Below are 22,716 nucleotides of genomic sequence, written 5' to 3'. Positions count from 1 at the left end.
ATACATCATGTATATCATGAGATTATGTAATTATTTTGCAAATTATATAAATTAATAGAAATATGAGAATATTAATATATTAAATGAACATGAATGAATATGCATAGTAATGAATAAGAATCAAAATGTATGGACACTATAAAAAATGGTGAGCATGAATGAGATCTTTATTTGAAAATATTATTGAAAATTTCAAACAGGTGAATAGTGAATCACGTCAATATTTAATAAAATAGAGGAAACTCCGCTGGTTTCTCCGTAGAAAAATAATTGATATTAAATTAAACAAATTCAAAATTTTTAAAGAAATAAAGTAAGATAAATTAGGGTGCTCCGGCACCGAATATAGCATGCCTTGCTCGGCTACACTGTAGTCAGGTCAGGGTGTCACATTTATTGGTATTAGAGCACGGTTTAGGCGTTCCTAGGCATAGATAGATGGAAAGGGATAGTGTGCATAACATGCATTGCATTTATATGAGTCGAGGTGACACTAATGCAGATCCGCCTCTACTATTTACACCGGGTAAATTTCGAGGACGAAATTTTTGTTAGAGAGGAAGAATTGTAACACCCTCACTATAGTCATTCCGTACATTCTACTGTTCTGGTGATCGGTGTCAGTCCGGACAGCTAGAACATATGGAAAAATATGTAGACTAGAGTGAGGAGTTATAAATAACTCAAATAATAATAAGAAAAATTTAAGAAAAATTTTAAAAATAAAATACAACCAAGTTAAATGAGCCGGTACCCTAGCAATGGGTAACCTCAAGGGAAGTTGCAGTCTTCATAGCTAGGAGCCCTAAACTCGGGAGAAAATTCATAAAATAATTTTTGAGACTCTGGAGAAGAGTTATTGAGGTTTCTATGGTATTAGAATGCCAAGAAAAAGGCTTAAAAAATTTTTTCGATCGGTATGGACGATTTTGGCTCAATAAGCCAAACGGAGGGCATTTTTGTCATTTCGTCTTTGGAGATGATTTTTGATTGACTTGTCCAGTTAAGTAAATAATTATTATGACATAAAATATAAATAAATATTGCTACAAATTCAATTGAAATTGAGTAGAAAAGAAAAGAAAAGAAAAGAATTAAAATTGCAATTTTGACCTTATGCTTATGTCATTTGTAACACCCCGAACCTTCGAGTTATGAATAGTAACATTTTTGGTCCATGACTAGTACTATTTAAAAACACCTTGAGGACCAAAAATAAATAGAAAATTAATTGAGATAGACACAATAAAAATTCAAGTGACCCAAAAATATAAGGATTCACTGAGTATATTGTAAAAGAGGGATTATGACCTGATAAGGGGTATTTTGGTCAATTCACTTTCAGAGTTGATTTTTGACTAAAATGTCAATTTAATTAAATGAAAATAAAATATTGAATTATGAAGAAATATTGAGGGAAAAATTAGAGTAAAAGTGAAAAGAAAATAAAAGAAAAAAAAATCTAGAATACAAATTCCATTTTTTTTGGCCTAATTAAAATTTAAGCTACCAATGGGTTTTGGACAGCTCATTAAATGAATTAAAAAGGAATAAATAAATATAAAAGAAAACAAATTTCCTTCTCTCCCATTCTTCCATGCGGCCACCCATTTTCACTCTCCCTCTCTCTTCTTTTTTCTTCTTCTCCTATCTTCTTCCACCATTGTTTTCCCTTTCAAGTTTGATTCACTTGAATTCCCTTCACAAATCCCACAACCCACTAAAAGAAAATATCAAAGAGAACTTTGATTGAGGCATTGGAGCAAGTAGAGCAAGAGAAATTGGAAGAAAAATTGAAGTTGGAAAGAAATCACTTGAGATAAGTTTCTTTTCATGTTAGATTAGTTGTATAAGCTTTGAATGAAGTTAACTTATGATGAAATTTCATGAGAAATTGAAAGGAAACATGCATGGAACCTAAATTAGGGTTTTGGCCAAATTGGAGAAAAATTACGGTTTGATGCATTTTAGTGAAAATGATAATGAAATCAAGCTTAGTTGAAGTAGTGTGCATTATTAGAGTAAAGAAATTGCATGAAATGTGTATAAATTTAATTATAGGAGATTAGGGTTCATGGGAAAATTAGAGCTTTGGTGCTAGAGAGTGAAATTGGAGTGTGTAGTATTAAATTATGATCATTTGAGGTTTATTTAGTTTGAATTGACATTGGGTTGATGAATGGAGGTAATGAAATGGTAGGATTAGGGAAAATTACAAACTTTGATGTTTGAAAATTATGGAGTTTGTGTTAGGAAGTGCCATTGATGTGTCAATGCTAAATTATAGTCATTTTAGGTGAATTAAATGTGAATTGAGGTTGGGTAGTAGGAATAATTGAAGAAATGAAAATTTGAACCTAGGGCAAAAATTGCACATTGAGTTCAGTGTGTTTGGTAGCCCATAAATTGAGCTACACAACTCCAATTGGTGTGAAACCAATTGGGAATGAAACTTAAGACATAGGGTTAGAATTTTCATGAAGAGACCCAACCCAGAAACTACCCAGAAATTGCCTAAAACTTGGCTTGAACTTAGAAACAAAATTCTGGAACCTGTAGAATTTGATCATATGAATAGTAAATTTTCATGGCCATAACTCTCTCTAGAAAACTCCGATTTAGGTGATTCTTAAACCTATAGAAACTTAAAACACAGTAGAACATTTCATGTGTGGAACTTGAGGCCAAATTACAGACTTAACCCAATCAAGTTGCTAAGCAAAGCTGAATCACCGAATCTGCAGAAATCTAGAAATCTGCAGATTTACCATATGAACAGTAAATTTTGCATGGCCATAACTCTCTCTAGAAAATTCCAATTTAGGTGATTCTTGAATCGATAGAAACCTAAAACATAATAAAACATTTCATATGAAGAACATTAGACCAAATTATGGACTTAACTTGATTAAATTGCTGAACGAAGTTGGATCGATAAATATGCCAGAATAGAAACTGCAGGATGAATAGTGACGTAAATAGTAACCATTTTTTGGCCATAACTTGAGCTACATAGCTCCGAATTAGGAAATTCAAAAAGGAAAATAAAGTTAAGACCCAGATGAACAATTTTCATGAAGAATACCTCATCAAATTTTGATCTAAACTAGGTAGAAAGTGGGTTCAAAGACTGGGACACCAGGCTATCCAAAACCAAAATTTTATAAAATTTGCAAAGCTAACTTGGGATGCATTAGACATGCATGTAATGAGTTTTTGGCAAAAATTGAGATTGGTATTGAGGTATTCTATTTGTGTATTTTCAGCAGAAAAAGAAGTTGGGACGGACAAGGAATAGTGAGTAAAGAGAAAGGAGAGCATTGAAGGTTTGTGCACAACTAACCTTTTCTTTGTTTTTAAACTTGTAAATTATTTGGAATGTGTTTATTTGAATGAGTTTTCTTTGAACAAGTTTACTTTGACTGAAATATGATTTTTCTCTTGCATTTGAGAAATTTGGGTATTGCCACCTTTATTTGGATATTATGATGAATTTAAATGTGTTTATTGGTTTATAAATGTGATTGTTGAGTGGGAAAATTTTAGAAACTGTTTTGAAACCACAGTTAGCATGACAGCCCCTTTCGGAACCCCTAGTAGTAACGGCTGCTTGGGGTTGATAATTGATATTGAATATGTCTCCCATCAATAACGGTTAGTGGGGTAAGACTACATGAGTACTAATTAGCTACCTAGCCCTTCCCTCATTAATAACGGTTAGTGAGGTTGAGAGTTGTAACATCCTCCCGGTAGCAATTCCGCACAGTCTACTGTTCCGGTGACCGGTGTCGGTCCGGACAGCTAGAACGTCCGGAAAAATATTTAAACTAAAGTGAGGGACCATAATTAACTCAAATGTTAATAAGAAAAATTTAGTAAAAATTTTAGAAATAAAATACGACCAAGTTAAACGAGCCGGTGCCCAAGCGAGGGGTAACTCAGAGGGAAGTTGCGGTTCTCGCAACGAGGAGCCCTAGACCCGGGGGAAAAATTTTAAAATAATTTTTGGGACTCCAGAGAAGGGTCATTGAGGTTCCTATGGCATTAGAATGCTAAGAAAATATTTAGAAAAAATTTTCAATCCAGACAGTAATTTCAATTCGTTAAGCCAAACGGAGGGCATTTTGGTCATTTCGCCTTCAGAGGTGATTTTTGGCCGACTTGTCCAGTTAAGTAAATAATTATTATGATCTAAAATATGAATAAATATTGTTAAAAATTAAATTGAAATTTAGTAGAAAAGAAAAGAAAGAAAAAGGAGCTAAATTGGGAATTATGATGTCATGCTTAGGTAATTAAAAATGCTATGGCCAATCACATTAAAGCATGACAATTAAAATTCAATAAAAAGGGATAAATGAGGCAGAATTCCAGAAATTTCAGCAGCCCTTTCTCTCTTCAAAAAACGTCACCCATGCTCCTCCATTTTTGGTTCTTAAAAGCTTCAATTTCCATGCTTTCCTCACCCCAAAACCCTAAGTCACCTTCACTAAAACTTGTCCATACCTCTTGGGGAAGTGTTTGGCAGCCTAGAAAGTGAAGGAAAGTGAAGTTTTAGCTTGGAGAAATCTGCCCTACAAGAGGTTAGTGCATATATGTAGTTAAAACTCATTAATTCCATGATTGAGGCTTGTAATGGATGAGAAATTGTGAAATAAATGAAATAAATTCATGTGCATGTCCACCAAAGAATTCGGCAGCCCTAATAGAGGAATGGTTTTGATTGTTTTAATGGACTTAAAGTGAGCTAGAAATGGTGTTTAAGGTATGAATATGCATGGATGTTGAACTAGTGTGTTAATTGAGGTTTATGGGTAAATTGAATTGGACATTTGGGTTTTGAGAAGTAAAAATTGACTTGGCTTATCAAACTGTTAAAGAACATTCTAATGGTCAATAAGTGACCATTTGAGGTATGTTGACCACAATTTGGACTGAAAAATGGTATAGCAAAGTCAAGGTGTAAGCTGCCCTAGGACAGCAGCAAATGGACTGAAATTTCAGTCCAATTACACAGCCATAACTTTGGCTGTGTTGGTCCAATTGGTGTTTGGACAATTGGACATGAAACTAGGCTTATAATGACACATTTTCTCTGAAGAAACCATGCCCAAAAGACCAAAGCAAGAGGACCAAAACTTGGCCCCAATCCGGATACTCCTACAATTTCTCGAGAATGACCAAATGAACAGTAACTGTTCATTTGGCCATAACTCACTGTAGATATGGTCAATTGACCTGAAATATTTACAGCAATAAGATAAGATATAGACAAACAACTTTCATGAAGGACACCAATCTAAATTATGCCATTAACCTAATCAAATCATTGAGCAAAGTGAAGTTTATCAGATCGAGATTTCCAGAATTTTCATTTGAGCAGTAATGTTTGGATGGCTATAACTCCCTCTAGAAAACTCGGATTTAGGCGATTCTTGAACCGATGAAAACCTAAGGCGTAGTAGAGAAAGTTAGGCCAAATTATGAACTTAACTTGATCAAATTACTGACCAAAGTTGGACCAAAATCTGCCAAAACCCAAAAGTGCAGCATGAACAGTGCACGTGAACAGTAAACTTATTTTGGCCATAACTTGAGCTACAAAACTCCAAATGGAGTGATTCAAAAAAGGAAATTCAACTAGACAGAATAAGGAACAACTTTCATGTTTACCATTTCCTCAAATTCCCACTGTAAAAATAACAAATGGAACAGTAAAGATGAAGCACCAAATCTGAAAATTTTGTTCAATTAGCATTAAACTTAGAAATGGTATTGGCAACCAATACCAACAAGTTTTAAATACAAAATGTGGTATGTTTGGGGTGTTGAAACCAATACACCTATTTTCTATCCAAAAGTCAACATTTTTGTTGACCAATGAGGTGAATAGTGACACCAAAATCAAAAATTGACAATTTTGCCAAAATGACCTAAGCTTTGAGAAAGTGACCAAAACCAACAAGTTTTGAATACAAAATGTGGTATGTTGGGAGTACTAAAACCAATATACCTATTGTTTATGCAAAAGTCAACATTTTAGTTGACTAATGAAATGAATAGTGACATGAAAACTTGAAATTCAAAAATTGTGAAACTTAAAAGTGCAAAATGCCCTAGTAGGCCTAATGTGATTGGTTTGGATAGATTGGCATGCCAATAGGGTATTGTTTTAGCAGTACTGCGAAAGGCTTTATGCTGTATTCATGGCTTTATGCCCGTATTCATGGCTTTTATGCCCGTATTCATGGCTTTTATGCCCGATTATGTGATATCATGGCTTTTTAGCCATGCCGATCGATACGTGGTTGACGCTCAAGGCCCCATGGTTTGACGGCCCGAGTCTCCGCGGTGTCCAGTGCCAACGACCAGTTATCCAGTACAGTCGTCCAGTATAGGTTAATTGGGCATGGAAAAGTATAACTGTGATTGAACTGATTATTAAAGGAAATACGAAAATTAAGTATCAGGAATGATTACCAAAAATACAAAGAAGCTCAAGATCATGAAGAAAATAATTAACGAAATGCATGAAGAAGTTAATATCATAAAACATGATTAGCCCTCGACTAAACAATAAGTTAGTAATTATTCATTTATTATGAACACAATAGCAAGGAAATTATTATTTTTATTTGCATATTATATTTTCTTGTATTATTGGCACCACTAAGCTTTATGCTTAGCGCGTCGCTTTTGCAACGCGTAGGTACTGAAGATTTGGAAAGAGGGCCCAGAGACTACAGATTCGTAAGGCGGTTCACGCTCGCATAGTGTCCGTATCACCTCAACTTCTGCAGTGCATTGGTAGGACACTAGGTGTCATTTTGGCATTTTGTAACTAAATTTTTATTTTCTCATATGTATTTGGATCTATGTAATGTATTTTGATGTTCATGTAAATAATGAAGGTTATGGTCATGATTGCAAATTTGAGCATTTATTTATTGTTTGTATATGAGTATTATGAGAAATAGATGTTTGAGAAATGAAAAGGTTGTTGAGAACTGAAATTGAGAAATGAATGGTTGAAAAATGTTGAGATTTTCAATAATTGGAGTTTGAGATGATGAGACATGAATGTTGGAAGTGTTTTTCACAGGTTCCGAAGAACTGTTTTCTCCATTTTTAGCCGGATTTTCTTTAAAATTTTCGGAACCTCAAATAAATAATAATTTCGATAAATGGTTTAAAATGAATTATATTTCACAAGTTATATTCAAAACTATGATAAAAATGAATTAAGATAAAATAGAGTGCTCCGGCACACTGAGTGGCATAACTTGCTCGGCTACACTGTAGCCGAGTAAGGGGTGTCACATTTAGTGGTATCAGAGCGCGGTTTAGGCGTTTCTGGACCTAGATAGATTGCATATCATGCATTGCATTCATAAGAGTCGAGGTGACACTATTGCAGATCTGTATTTCCTGTTTATTTTAGGTTAAGGTATGGAATAAGAGAGTGAAGAGACAATGAGATAGCGAATGGAGATGAGAAGGAGACTATATTTAAGATGAAAAAGGATGAGTACATAACTGTTTGAGGATAGGATTGAGACTAAGGAGAAAGTGAAGTAGGATAACACGGAAAGGTGAAGAAATAAAGAGGTATTAGCTCCTTGGCTATTTAGATTGGGTAAATTTCGAGGACAAAATTTAAATAAGAGGGGAAGAGTTGTAACATCCTCCCGGTAGCAATTCGCACGACACTGCTCCGGTGATCGGTCATCCATTACACTAGAACGTCCGGAAAAATATTTAAACTAAAGTGAGGGACCATAATTAACTCAAATGTTAATAAGAAAAATTTAGTAAAAATTTTAGAAATAAAATACGACCAAGTTAAACGAGCCGGTGCCCAAGCGAGGGGTAACTCAGAGGGATGTTGCGGTTCTCGCAACGAGGAGCCCTAGACCCGGGGGAAAAATTTTAAAATAATTTTTGGGACCCCAGAGAAGGGTCATTGAGGTTCCTATGGCATTAGAATGCCAATAAAATATTTAGAAAAAATTTTCAATCGGTACAGGCAATTTCGACCCGTTAAGCCAAACGGAGGGCATTTTGGTCATTTCGCCTTCAGAGGTGATTTTTGGCCGACTTGTCCAGTTAAGTAAATAATTATTATGATCTAAAATATGAATAAATATTGTTAAAAATTAAATTGAAATTTAGTAGAAAAGAAAAGAAAGAAAAAGGAGCTAAATTGGGAATTATGATGTCATGCTTAGGTAATTAAAAATGCTATGGCCAATCACATTAAAGCAAGACAATTAAAATTCAATAAAAAGGGATAAATGAGGCAGAATTCCAGAAATTTCAGCAGCCCTTTCTCTCTTCAAAAAACATCACCCATGCTCCTCCATTTTTGGTTCTTAAAAGCTTCAATTTCCATGCTTTCCTCACCCCAAAACCCTAAGTCACCTTCACTAAAACTTGTCCATACCTCTTGGGGAAGTGTTTGGCAGCCTAGAAAGTGAAGGAAAGTGAAGTTTTAGCTTGGAGAAATCTGCCCTACAAGAGGTTAGTGCATATATGTAGTTAAAACTCATTAATTCCATGATTGAGGCTTGTAATGGATGAGAAATTGTGAAATAAATGAAATAAATTCATGTGTATGTCCACCAAAGAATTCGGCAGCCCTAATAGAGGAATGGTTTTGATTGTTTTAATGGACTTAAAGTGAGCTAGAAATGGTGTTTAAGGTATGAATATGCATGGATGTTGAACTAGTGTGTTAATTGAGGTTTATGGGTAAATTGAATTGGACATTAGGGTTTTGAGAAGTAAAAATTGACTTGGCTTATCAAACTGTTAAAGAACATTCTAATGGTCAATAAGTGACCATTTCAGGTATGTTGACCACAATTTGGACTGAAAAATGGTATATCAAAGTCAAGGTGTAAGTCGCCTAGGACAAAGAAATGGACTGAAATTTCAGTCCAATTACACAGCCATAACTTTGGCTGTGTTGGTCCAATTGGTGTTTGGCTAATTGGACATGAAACTAGGCTTATAATGGCACATTTTTGCTGAAGAAACCATGCCCAAAAGACCAAAGCAAGAGGACCAAAACTTGGCCCCAATCCGGATACTCGCAAACAGCCCCTGCAGAATGAACAAATGAACAGTAGGCCATAACTCACTGTAGATATGGTCAATTGACCTGAAATTTTTACAGCAACAATATAAGATATAGACAAACAACTTTCATGAAGGACACCAATCTAAAATATGCCATAAACATAATCAAATCATTTAGCAAATTGAAGTTTATCAGATCGAGATTTCCAGAATTTTCATTTGATCATTAATGTATAGATGGCTATAACTCCCTCTAGAAAACTCGGATTTAGGCGATTCTTGAACCGATGAAAACCTAAGGCGTAGTAGAGAAAGTTAGGCCAAATTATGAACTTAACTTGATCAAATTACTGACCAAAGTTGGACCAAAATCGCCAAAACCCAAAAGTGCAAAGATGAACAAAGGCACGTGAACAAGAAACTTAGTTTGGCCATAACTTGAGCTACAAAACTCCAAATGGAGTGATTCAAAAAAGGAAATTCAACTAGACAGAATAAGGAACAACTTTCATGTTTACCATTTTCTCAAATTCCCACTGTAAAAATAACAAATGGAACAGTAAAGATGAAGCACCAAATCTGAAAATTTTGTTTAATTAGCATTAAACTTAGAAATGGTATTGGCAACCAATACCAACAAGTTTTAAATACAAAATGTGATATGTTTGGGGTGTTGAAACCAATACACCTATTTTCTATCCAAAAGTCAACATTTTTGTTGACCAATGAGGTGAATAGTGACACCAAAACCAAAAATTGACAATTTTGCCAAAATGACCTAAGCTTTGAGAAAGTGACCAAAACCAACAAGTTTTGAATACAAAATGTGGTATGTTGGGAGTACTAAAACCAATGTACCTATTGTTTATGCAAAAGTCAACATTTTAGTTGACTAATGAAATGAATAGTGACATGAAAACTTGAAATTCAAAAATTGTGAAACTTAAAAGTGCAAAATGCCCTAGTAGGCCTAATGTGATTGGTTTGGATAGATTGGCATGCCAATAGGGTATTGTTTTAGCAGTACTGCGAAAGGCTTTATGCCTGTATTCATGGCTTTATGCCCGTATTCATGGCTTTTATGCCTGTATTCATGGCTTTTATGCCTGTATTCATGGCTTTTATGCCGATTATGTGATATCATGGCTTTTTAGCCATGCCGATCGTGATACGTGGTTGACGCTCAAGGCCCCATGGTATGACGCCCGAGGCACCGCGGTGTCCAAGGTTAACGACCGTTATCCACCCAAATGCCCAAAGATAGGTTACCTGAGCATGGAAAAGTATAACTGTGATTGAACTGATTATTAAAGGAAATACGAAAATTAAGTATCAGGAATGATTACCAAAAATACAAAGAAGCTCAAGATCATGAAGAAAATAATTAACGAAATGCATGAAGAAGTTAATATCATAAAACATGATTAGCCCTCGACTAAACAATAAGTTAGTAATTATTCATTTATTATGAACACAATAGCAAGGAAATTATTATTTTTATTTGCATATTATATTTTCTTGTATTATTGGCACCACTAAGCTTTATGCTTAGCGCGTCGCTTTTGCAACGCGTAGGTACTGAAGATTTGGAAAGAGGGCCCAGTAGACTACAGATTCGGTAAGGCAGTTCACGCTCGCATAGTGTCCAGATCACCTCAACTTCGCAGTTGCATTGGTAGGACACTAGGTGTCATTTTGGCATTTTGTAACTAAATTTTTATTTTCTCATATGTATTTGGATCTATGTAATGTATTTTGATGTTCATGTAAATAATGAAGGTTATGGTCATGATTGCAAATTTGTTCATTTATTTATTGTTTGTATATGAGTATTATGAGAAATGGATGTTTGAGAAATGAAAAGGTTGTTGAGAACTGAAATTGAGAAATGAATGGTTGAAAAATGTTGAGATTTTCAATAATTGGAGTTTGAGATGATGAGACATGAATGTTGGAAGTGTTTTTCACAGGTTCCGAAGAACTGTTTTCTCCATTTTTAGCCTGCTGCCGGATTTTCTTTAAAATTTTCGGAACCTCAAATAAATAATAATTTCGATAAATGGTTTAAAATGAATTATATTTCACAAGTTATATTCAAAACTATGATAAAAATGAATTAAGATAAAATAGAGTGCTCCGGCACACTGAGTGGCATAACTTGCTCGGCTACACTGTAGCCGAGTAAGGGGTGTCACATTTAGTGGTATCAGAGCGCGGTTTAGGCGTTTCTGGACCTAGATAGATTGCATATCATGCATTGCATTCATAAGAGTCGAGGTGACACTATTGCAGATCTGTATTTCCTGTTTATTTTAGGTTAAGGTATGGAATAAGAGAGTGAAGAGACAATGAGATAGCGAATGGAGATGAGAAGGAGACTATATTTAAGATGAAAAAGGATGAGTACATAACTGTTTGAGGATAGGATTGAGACTAAGGAGAAAGTGAAGTAGGATAACACGGAAAGGTGAAGAAATAAAGAGGTATTAGCTCCTTGGCTATTTAGATTGGGTAAATTTCGAGGACAAAATTTAAATAAGAGGGGAAGAGTTGTAACATCCTCCCGGTAGCAATTCCGCATACCATCTTGTTCGGTGATCGGTGTCGGTCCCAGACCTAGAACGTCCTGAAAAATATTTAAACTAAAGTGAGGGACCATAATTAACTCAAATGTTAATAAGAAAAATTTAGTAAAAATTTTAGAAATAAAATACGACCAAGTTAAACGAGCCGGTGCCCAAGCGAGGGGTAACTCAGAGGGAAGTTGCGGTTCTCGCAACGAGGAGCCCTAGACCCGGGGGAAAAATTTTAAAATAATTTTTGGGACTCCAGAGAAGGGTCATTGAGGTTCCTATGGCATTAGAATGCCAAGAAAATATTTAGAAAAAATTTTCAATCAGACAGTAATTTCGATTCGTTAAGCCAAACGGAGGGCATTTTGGTCATTTCGCCTTCAGAGGTGATTTTTGGCCGACTTGTCCAGTTAAGTAAATAATTATTATGATCTAAAATATGAATAAATATTGTTAAAAATTAAATTGAAATTTAGTAGAAAAGAAAAGAAAGAAAAAGGAGCTAAATTGGGAATTATGATGTCATGCTTAGGTAATTAAAAATGCTATGGCCAATCACATTAAAGCAAGACAATTAAAATTCAATAAAAAGGGATAAATGAGGCAGAATTCCAGAAATTTCAGCAGCCCTTTCTCTCTTCAAAAAACGTCACCCATGCTCCTCCATTTTTTGTTCTTAAAAGCTTCAATTTCCATGCTTTCCTCACCCCAAAACCCTAAGTCACCTTCACTAAAACTTGTCCAGACCTCTTGGGGAAGTGTTTGGCAGCCTAGAAAGTGAAGGAAAGTGAAGTTTTAGCTTGGAGAAATCTGCCCTACAAGAGGTTAGTGCATATATGTAGTTAAAACTCATTAATTCCATGATTGAGGCTTGTAATGGATGAGAAATTGTGAAATAAATGAAATAAATTCATGTGTATGTCCACCAAAGAATTCGGCAGCCCTAATAGAGGAATGGTTTTGATTGTTTTAATGGACTTAAAGTGAGCTAGAAATGGTGTTTAAGGTATGAATATGCATGGATGTTGAACTAGTGTGTTAATTGAGGTTTATGGGTAAATTGAATTGGACATTAGGGTTTTGAGAAGTAAAAATTGACTTGGCTTATCAAACTGTTAAAGAACATTCTAATGGTCAATAAGTGACCATTTCAGGTATGTTGACCACAATTTGGACTGAAAAATGGTATAGCAAAGTCAAGGTGTAAGCTGCCCTAGGACAGCAGCAAATGGACTGAAATTTCAGTCCAATTACACAGCCATAACTTTGGCTGTGTTGGTCCAATTGGTGTTTGGCCAATTGGACATGAAACTAGGCTTATAATGGCACATTTTTGCTGAAGAAACCATGCCCAAAAGACCAAAGCAAGAGGACCAAAACTTGGCCCCAATCCGGATACCCTGCAAACAGCCCCTGCAGAAATGACCAAATGAACAGTAAGCCATAACTCACTGTAGATATGGTCAATTGACCTGAAATTTTACAGCAACAAGATAAGATATAGACAAACAACTTTCATGAAGGACACCAATCTAAATTATGCCATTAACCTAATCAAATCATTGAGCAAAGAGAAGTTTATCAGATCGAGATTTCCAGAATTTTCATTTGAGCAGTAATGTATAGATGGCTATAACTCCCTCTAGAAAACTCGGATTTAGGCGATTCTTGAACCGATGAAAACCTAAGGCGTAGTAGAGAAAGTTAGGCCAAATTATGAACTTAACTTGATCAAATTACTGACCAAAGTTGGACCAAAATCTGCCAAAACCCAAAAGTGCAGCATGAACAGTGCACGTGAACAGTAAACTTAGTTTGGCCATAACTTGAGCTACAAAACTCCAAATGGAGTGATTCAAAAAAGGAAATTCAACTAGACAGAATAAGGAACAACTTTCATGTTTACCATTTTCTCAAATTCCCACTGTAAAAATAACAAATGGAACAGTAAAGATGAAGCACCAAATCTGAAAATTTTGTTCAATTAGCATTAAACTTAGAAATGGTATTGGCAACCAATACCAACAAGTTTTAAATACAAAATGTGATATGTTTGGGGTGTTGAAACCAATACACCTATTTTCTATCCAAAAGTCAACATTTTTGTTGACCAATGAGGTGAATAGTGACACCAAAACCAAAAATTGACAATTTTGCCAAAATGACCTAAGCTTTGAGAAAGTGACCAAAACCAACAAGTTTTGAATACAAAATGTGGTATGTTGGGAGTACTAAAACCAATGTACCTATTGTTTATGCAAAAGTCAACATTTTAGTTGACTAATGAAATGAATAGTGACATGAAAACTTGAAATTCAAAAATTGTGAAACTTAAAAGTGCAAAATGCCCTAGTAGGCCTAATGTGATTGGTTTGGATAGATTGGCATGCCAATAGGGTATTGTTTTAGCAGTACTGCGAAAGGCTTTATGCCTGTATTCATGGCTTTATGCCCGTATTCATGGCTTTTATGCCCGTATTCATGGCTTTTATGCCGATTATGTGATATCATGGCTTTTTAGCCATGCTGACTGCATACGTGGTTGACGTTCTGCGTCCCATGGTATGACGGCCCGAGGCACCGCGGTGTCCAGTGCCAACGACCCGTTATCCAGTCCAGTCGTCCAGTATAGGTTACTTGGGCATGGAAAAGTATAACTATGATTGAACTGATTATTAAAGGAAATACGAAAATTAAGTATCAGGAATGATTACCAAAAATACAAAGAAGCTCAAGATCATGAAGAAAATAATTAACGAAATGCATGAAGAAGTTAATATCATAAAACATGATTAGCCCTCGACTAAACAATAAGTTAGTAATTATTCATTTATTATGAACACAATAGCAAGGAAATTATTATTTTTATTTGCATATTATATTTTCTTGTATTATTGGCACCACTAAGCTTTATGCTTAGCGCGTCGCTTTTGCAACGCGTAGGTACTGAAGATTTGGAAAGAGGGCCCAGTAGACTACAGATTCGGTAAGGCAGTTCACAGTTCTGCATAGTGTCCGTATCACCTCAACTTCTGCAGTGCATTGGTAGGACACTAGGTGTCATTTTGGCATTTTGTAACTAAATTTTTATTTTCTCATATGTATTTGGATCTATGTAATGTATTTTGATGTTCATGTAAATAATGAAGGTTATGGTCATGATTGCAAATTTGAGCATTTATTTATTGTTTGTATATGAGTATTATGAGAAATGGATGTTTGAGAAATGAAAAGGTTGTTGAGAACTGAAATTGAGAAATGAATGGTTGAAAAATGTTGAGATTTTCAATAATTGGAGTTTGAGATGATGAGACATGAATGTTGGAAGTGTTTTTCACAGGTTCCGAAGAACTGTTTTCTCCATTTTTAGCCGGTACTCTGCCGGATTTTCTTTAAAATTTTCGGAACCTCAAATAAATAATAATTTCGATAAATGGTTTAAAATGAATTATATTTCACAAGTTATATTCAAAACTATGATAAAAATGAATTAAGATAAAATAGAGTGCTCCGGCACACTGAGTGGCATAACTTGCTCGGCTACACTGTAGCCGAGTAAGGGGTGTCACATTTAGTGGTATCAGAGCGCGGTTTAGGCGTTTCTGGACCTAGATAGATTGCATATCATGCATTGCATTCATAAGAGTCGAGGTGACACTATTGCAGATCTGTATTTCCTGTTTATTTTAGGTTAAGGTATGGAATAAGAGAGTGAAGAGACAATGAGATAGCGAATGGAGATGAGAAGGAGACTATATTTAAGATGAAAAAGGATGAGTACATAACTGTTTGAGGATAGGATTGAGACTAAGGAGAAAGTGAAGTAGGATAACACGGAAAGGTGAAGAAATAAAGAGGTATTAGCTCCTTGGCTATTTAGATTGGGTAAATTTCGAGGACAAAATTTAAATAAGAGGGGAAGAGTTGTAACATCCTCCCGTTAGCAATTCCATGATCTCTTTATTCGGTGACGGTGTCGGTCCGGACAGCTAGAACGTCCGGAAAAATATTTAAACTAAAGTGAGGGACCATAATTAACTCAAATGTTAATAAGAAAAATTTAGTAAAAATTTTAGAAATAAAATACGACCAAGTTAAAAGAGCCGGTGCCCAAGCGAGGGTAACTCAGAGGGAAGTTGCGGTTCTACAACGAGGAGCCCTAGACCGGGGAAAAATTTTAAAATAATTTTGGGACTCCAGAGAAGGGTCATTGAGGTTCCTATGGCATTAGAATGCCAAGAAAATATTTAGAAAAATTTTCAATCAGACAGTAATTTCGACCCGTTAAGCCAAAGCGGAGGGCATTTTGGTCATTTCTCATTCAGATTTGATTTTTGGCAGACTTGTACAGTTAATTAAATAATTATTATGATCTAAAATATGAATAAATATTGTTAAAAATTAAATTGAAATTTAGTAGAAAAGAAAAGAAAGAAAAAGGAGCTAAATTGGGAATTATGATGTCATGCTTAGGTAATTAAAAATGCTATGGCCAATCACATTAAAGCAAGACAATTAAAATTCAATAAAAAGGGATAAATGAGGCAGAATTCCAAAAATTTCAGCAGCCCTTTCTCTCTTCAAAAAACGTCACCCATGCTCCTCCATTTTTGGTTCTTAAAAGCTTCAATTTCCATGCTTTCCTCACCCCAAAACCCTAAGTCACCTTCACTAAAACTTGTCCATACCTCTTGGGAAGTGTTTGGCAGCCTAGAAAGTGAAGGAAAGTGAAGTTTTAGCTTGGAGAAATCTGCCCTACAAGAGGTTAGTGCATATATGTAGTTAAAACTCATTAATTCCATGATTGAGGCTTGTAATGGATGAGAAATTGTGAAATAAATGAAATAAATTCATGTGTATGTCCACCAAAGAATTCGGCAGCCCTAATAGAGGAATGGTTTTGATTGTTTTAATGGACTTAAAGTGAGCTAGAAATGGTGTTTAAGGTATGAATATGCATGGATGTTGAACTAGTGTGTTAATTGAGGTTTATGGGTAAATTGAATTGGACATTAGGGTTTTGAGAAGTAAAAATTGACTTGGCTTATCAAACTGTTAAAGAACATTCTAATGGTCAATAAGTGACCATTTCAGGTATGTTGACCACAATTTGGACTGAAAAATGGTATAGCAAAGTGAAGGTGTAAGTGCCCTAGGACAGCAGCAAATGGACTGAAATTTCAGTCCAATTACACAGCCATAACTTTGGCTGTGTTGGTCCAATTGGTGTTTGGCCAATTGGACATGAAACTAGGCTTATAATGGCACATTTTTGCTGAAGAAACCATGCCCAAAAGACCAAAGCAAGAGGACCAAAACTTGGCCCAAATCCGGATACCACGCAAACAGCCCCCAGAAATGACCAAATGAACAGTAGGCCATAACTCACTGTAGATATGGTCAATTGACATGAAATTATTACAGCAACAAGATAAGAAATAGACAAACAACTTTCATGAAGGACACCAATCAAAAATATGCCATTAACCTAATCAATTCATTCAGCAAAGTGAAGTTTCTTTGTCGAGATTTCCAGAATTTTCATTTGAGCAGTAATGTATAGATGGCTATAACTCCCTCTAGAAAACTCGGATTTAGGCGATTCTTGAACCGATGAAAACCTAAGGCGTAGTAGAGAAAGTTAGGCCAAATTATGAACTTAACTTGATCAAATTACTGACCAAAGTTGGACCAAAATCTGCCAAAACCCACAAGTGCGGCATGAGCGATTGCGTGAACAGTAAACTTAGTTTGGCCATAACTTGAGCTACAAAACTCCAAATGGAGTGATTCAAAAAAGGAAATTCAACTAGACAGAATAAGGAACAACTTTCATGTTTACCATTTTCTCAAATTCCCACTGTAAAAATAACAAATGGAACAGTAAAGATGAAGCACCAAATCTGAAAATTTTGTTCAATTAGCATTAAACTTAGAAATGGTATTGGCAACCAATACCAACAAGTTTTAAATACAAAATGTGATATGTTTGGGGTGTTGAAACCAATACACCTATTTTCTATCCAAAAGTCAACATTTTTGTTGACCAATGAGGTGAATAGTGACACCAAAACCAAAAATTGACAATTTTACCAAAATGACCTAAGCTTTGAGAAAGTGACCAAAACCAACAAGTTTTGAACACAAAATGTGGTATGTTGGGAGTACTAAAACCAATGTACCTATTGTTTATGCAAAAGTCAACATTTTAGTTGACTAATGAAATGAATAGTGACATGAAAACTTGAAATTCAAAAATTGTGAAACTTAAAAGTGCAAAATGCCCTAGTAGGCCTAATGTGATTGGTTTGGATAGATTGGCATGCCAATAGGGTATTGTTTTAGCAGTACTGCGAAAGGCTTTATGCTGTATTCATGGCTTTATGCGTATTCATGGCTTTTATGCCGTATTCATGGCTTTTATGCTGTATTCATGGCTTTTATGCGATTATGTGATATCATGGCTTTTTAGCCATGCTTGTTATCGTGGTTGGCGTTCTGCGTCCCATGGTATATATTGCGAAACCGCGCGGTGTCGATGCCAACGACGTTATCGATCCGATCGTCGAAGATAGGTTACTTGGGCATGGAAAAGTATAACTGTGATTGAACTGATTATTAAAGGAAATACGAAAATTAAGTATCAGGAATGATTACCAAAAATACAAAGAAGCTCAAGATCATGAAGAAAATAATTAACGAAATGCATGAAGAAGTTAATATCATAAAACATGATTAGCCCTCGACTAAACAATAAGTTAGTAATTATTCATTTATTATGAACACAATAGCAAGGAAATTATTATTTTTATTTGCATATTATATTTTCTTGTATTATTGGCACCACTAAGCTTTATGCTTAGCGTCGCTTTGCAACGCGTGAGTGCGAAGATTTGGAAAGAGGCCCGGAGACTACGATTCGTAAGGCGGTTCACGATTCTGCATAGTGTCCGTGTCACATCAACTTCTGATGCATTGGTAGGACACTAGGTGTCATTTTGGCATTTGTAACTAAATTTTTATTTTCTCATATGTATTTGGATCTATGTAATGTATTTTGATGTTCATGTAAATAATGAAGGTTATGGTCATGATTGCAAATTTGAGCATTTATTTATTGTTTGTATATGAGTATTATGAGAAATGGATGTTTGAGAAATGAAAAGGTTATTGAGAACTGAAATTGAGAAATGAATGGTTGAAAAATGTTGAGATTTTCAATAATTGGAGTTTGAGATGATGAGACATGAATGTTGGAAGTGTTTTTCACAGGTTCCGAAGAACTGTTTTCTCCATTTTTAGCCTGTACTCTGCCGGATTTTCTTTAAAATTTTCGGAACCTCAAATAAATAATAATTTCGATAAATGGTTTAAAATGAATTATATTTCACAAGTTATATTCAAAACTATGATAAAAATGAATTAAGATAAAATAGAGTGCTCCGGCACACTGAGTGGCATAACTTGCTCGGCTGCTTGTAGCCGAGTAAGGGGTGTCACATTTAGTGGTATCAGAGCGCGGTTTAGGCGTTTCTGGACCTAGATAGATTGCATATCATGCATTGCATTCATAAGAGTCGAGGTGACACTATTGCAGATCTGTATTTCCTGTTTATTTTAGGTTAAGGTATGGAATAAGAGAGTGAAGAGACAATGAGATAGCGAATGGAGATGAGAAGGAGACTATATTTAAGATGAAAAAGTATGAGTACATAACTGTTTGAGGATAGGATTGAGACTAAGGAGAAAGTGAAGTAGGATAACACGGAAAGGTGAAGAAATAAAGAGGTATTAGCTCCTTGGCTATTTAGATTGGGTAAATTTCGAGGACAAAATTTAAATAAGAGGGGAAGAGTTGTAACATCCTCCCGGTAGCAATTCCGCACAGTCTACTGTTCCGGTGACCGGTGTCGGTCCGGACAGCTAGAACGTCCGGAAAAATATTTAAACTAAAGTGAGGGACCATAATTAACTCAAATGTTAATAAGAAAAATTTAGTAAAAATTTTAGAAATAAAATACGACCAAGTTAAACGAGCCAGTGCCTAAGCGAGGGTAACTCGGAGGAAGTTGCGGTTCTATAGCGAGGAGCCCTAGACCCGGGGGAAAAATTTTAAAATAATTTTTGGGACTCCAGAGAAGGGTCATTGAGGTTCCTATGGCATTAGAATGCCAAGAAAATATTTAGAAAAAATTTTCAATCGGTACAGGCAATTTCGACCCGTTAAGCCAAACGGAGGGCATTTTGGTCATTTCGCCTTCAGAGGTGATTTTTGGCCGACTTGTCCAGTTAAGTAAATAATTATTATGATCTAAAATATGAATAAATATTGTTAAAAATTAAATTGAAATTTAGTAGAAAAGAAAAGAAAGAAAAAGGAGCTAAATTGGGAATTATGATGTCATGCTTAGGTAATTAAAAATGCTATGGCCAATCACATTAAAGCAAGACAATTAAAATTCAATAAAAAGGGATAAATGAGGCAGAATTCCAGAAATTTCAGCAGCCCTTTCTCTCTTCAAAAAACGTCACCCATGCTCCTCCATTTTTTGTTCTTAAAAGCTTCAATTTCCATGCTTTCCTCACCCCAAAACCCTAAGTCACCTTCACTAAAACTTGTCCATACCTCTTGGGGAAGTGTTTGGCAGCCTAGAAAGTGAAGGAAAGTGAAGTTTTAGCTTGGAGAAATCTGCCCTACAAGAGGTTAGTGCATATATGTAGTTAAAACTCATTAATTCCATGATTGAGGCTTGTAATGGATGAGAAATTGTGAAATAAATGAAATAAATTCATGTGTAGGTCCACCAAAGAATTAGGCAGCCCTAATAGAGGAATGGTTTTGATTGTTTTAATGGACTTAAAGTGAGCTAGAAATGGTGTTTAAGGTATGAATATGCATGGATGTTGAACTAGTGTGTTAATTGAGGTTTATGGGTAAATTGAATTGGACATTAGGGTTTTGAGAAGTAAAAATTGACTTGGCTTATCAAACTGTTAAAGAACATTCTAATGGTCAATAAGTGACCATTTCAGGTATGTTGACCACAATTTGGACTGAAAAATGGTATAGCAAAGTCAAGGTGTAAGCTGCCCTAGGACAGCAGCAAATGGACTGAAATTTCAGTCCAATTACACAGCCATAACTTTGGCTGTGTTGGTCCAATTGGTGTTTGGCCAATTGGACATGAAACTAGGCTTATAATGGCACATTTTTGCTGAAGAAACCATGCCCAAAAGACCAAAGCAAGAGGACCAAAACTTGGCCCCAATCCGGAGACCCTGCAAACAGCCCCTGCAGAAATGACCAAATGAACAGTAGGCCATAACTCACTGTAGATATGGTCAATTGACCTGAAATTTTTACAGCAACAAGATAAGATATAGACAAACAACTTTCATGAAGGACACCAATCTAAAATATGCCATTAACCTAATCAAATCATTGAGCAAAGTGAAGTTTCAGTCTTGAGATTTCCAGAATTTTCATTTGAGCAAGAATGTATAGATGGCTATAACTCCTCTAGAAAACTTCGGATTTAGGCGATTCTTGAACTGATGAAAACCTAAGGCGTAGTAGAAAGTTAGGCCAAATTATGAACTTAACTTGATCAAATTACTGACCAAAGTTGGACCAAAATCTGCCAAAACCCAAAAGTGCAGCATGAACAGTGCACGTGAACAGTAAACTTAGTTTGGCCATAACTTGAGCTACAAAACTCCAAATGGAGTGATTCAAAAAAGGAAATTCAACTAGACAGAATAAGGAACAACTTTCATGTTTACCATTTTCTCAAATTCCCACTGTAAAAATAACAAATGGAACAGTAAAGATGAAGCACCAAATCTGAAAATTTTGTTCAATTAGCATTAAACTTAGAAATGGTATTGGCAACCAATACCAACAAGTTTTAAATACAAAATGTGATATGTTTGGGGTGTTGAAACCAATACACCTATTTTCTATCCAAAAGTCAACATTTTTGTTGACCAATGAGGTGAATAGTGACACCAAAACAAAAAATTGACAATTTTGCCAAAATGACCTAAGCTTTGAGAAAGTGACCAAAACCAACAAGTTTTGAATACAAAATGTGGTATGTTGGGAGTACTAAAACCAATGTATCTATTGTTTATGCAAAAGTCAACATTTTAGTTGACTAATGAAATGAATAGTGACATGAAAACTTGAAATTCAAAAATTGTGAAACTTAAAAGTGCAAAATGCCCTAGTAGGCCTAATGTGATTGGTTTGGATAGATTGGCATGCCAATAGGGTATTGTTTTAGCGATCTTGAAAGGCTTTATGCCCTGTATTCATGGCTTTATGACCTTATTCATGGCTTTTATGCCCTTATTCATGGCTTTTATGCCGATTATGTGATATCATGGCTTTTTAGCCATGCCGATCGTGATACGTGGTTGGCGTTCTGCGTCCCATGGTATGACGCCCGAGGCACCGCGGTGTCCAGTGCCAACGACCCGTTATCCAGTCCAGTCGTCCAGTATAGGTTACTTGGGCATGGAAAAGTATAACTATGATTGAACTGATTATTAAAGGAAATACGAAAATTAAGTATCAGGAATGATTACGAAAAATACAAAGAAGCTCAAGATCATGAAGAAAATAATTAACGAAATGCATGAAGAAGTTAATATCATAAAACATGATTAGCCCTCGACTAAACAATAAGTTAGTAATTATTCATTTATTATGAACACAATAGCAAGGAAATTATTATTTTTATTTGCATATTATATTTTCTTGTATTATTGGCACCACTAAGCTTTATGCTTAGCGCGTCGCTTTTGCAACGAGTAGGTACTGAAGATTTGGAAAGAGGGCCCAGTAGACTACAGATTCGGTAAGGCAGTTCACAGTTCTGCATAGTGTCCGTATCACCTCAACTTCTGCAGTGCATTGGTAGGACACTAGGTGTCATTTTGGCATTTTGTAACTAAATTTTTATTTTCTCATATGTATTTGGATCTATGTAATGTATTTTGATGTTCATGTAAATAATGAAGGTTATGGTCATGATTGCAAATTTGAGCATTTATTTAT

The sequence above is a fragment of the Hevea brasiliensis genome, chromosome 7, assembly GCF_030052815.1.
Source record: "Hevea brasiliensis isolate MT/VB/25A 57/8 chromosome 7, ASM3005281v1, whole genome shotgun sequence".
Lineage (NCBI taxonomy): Eukaryota > Viridiplantae > Streptophyta > Magnoliopsida > Malpighiales > Euphorbiaceae > Hevea > Hevea brasiliensis.
The sequence above is the reverse complement of the archived record's forward strand: the minus strand, read 5'-3'. Positions refer to the sequence as shown.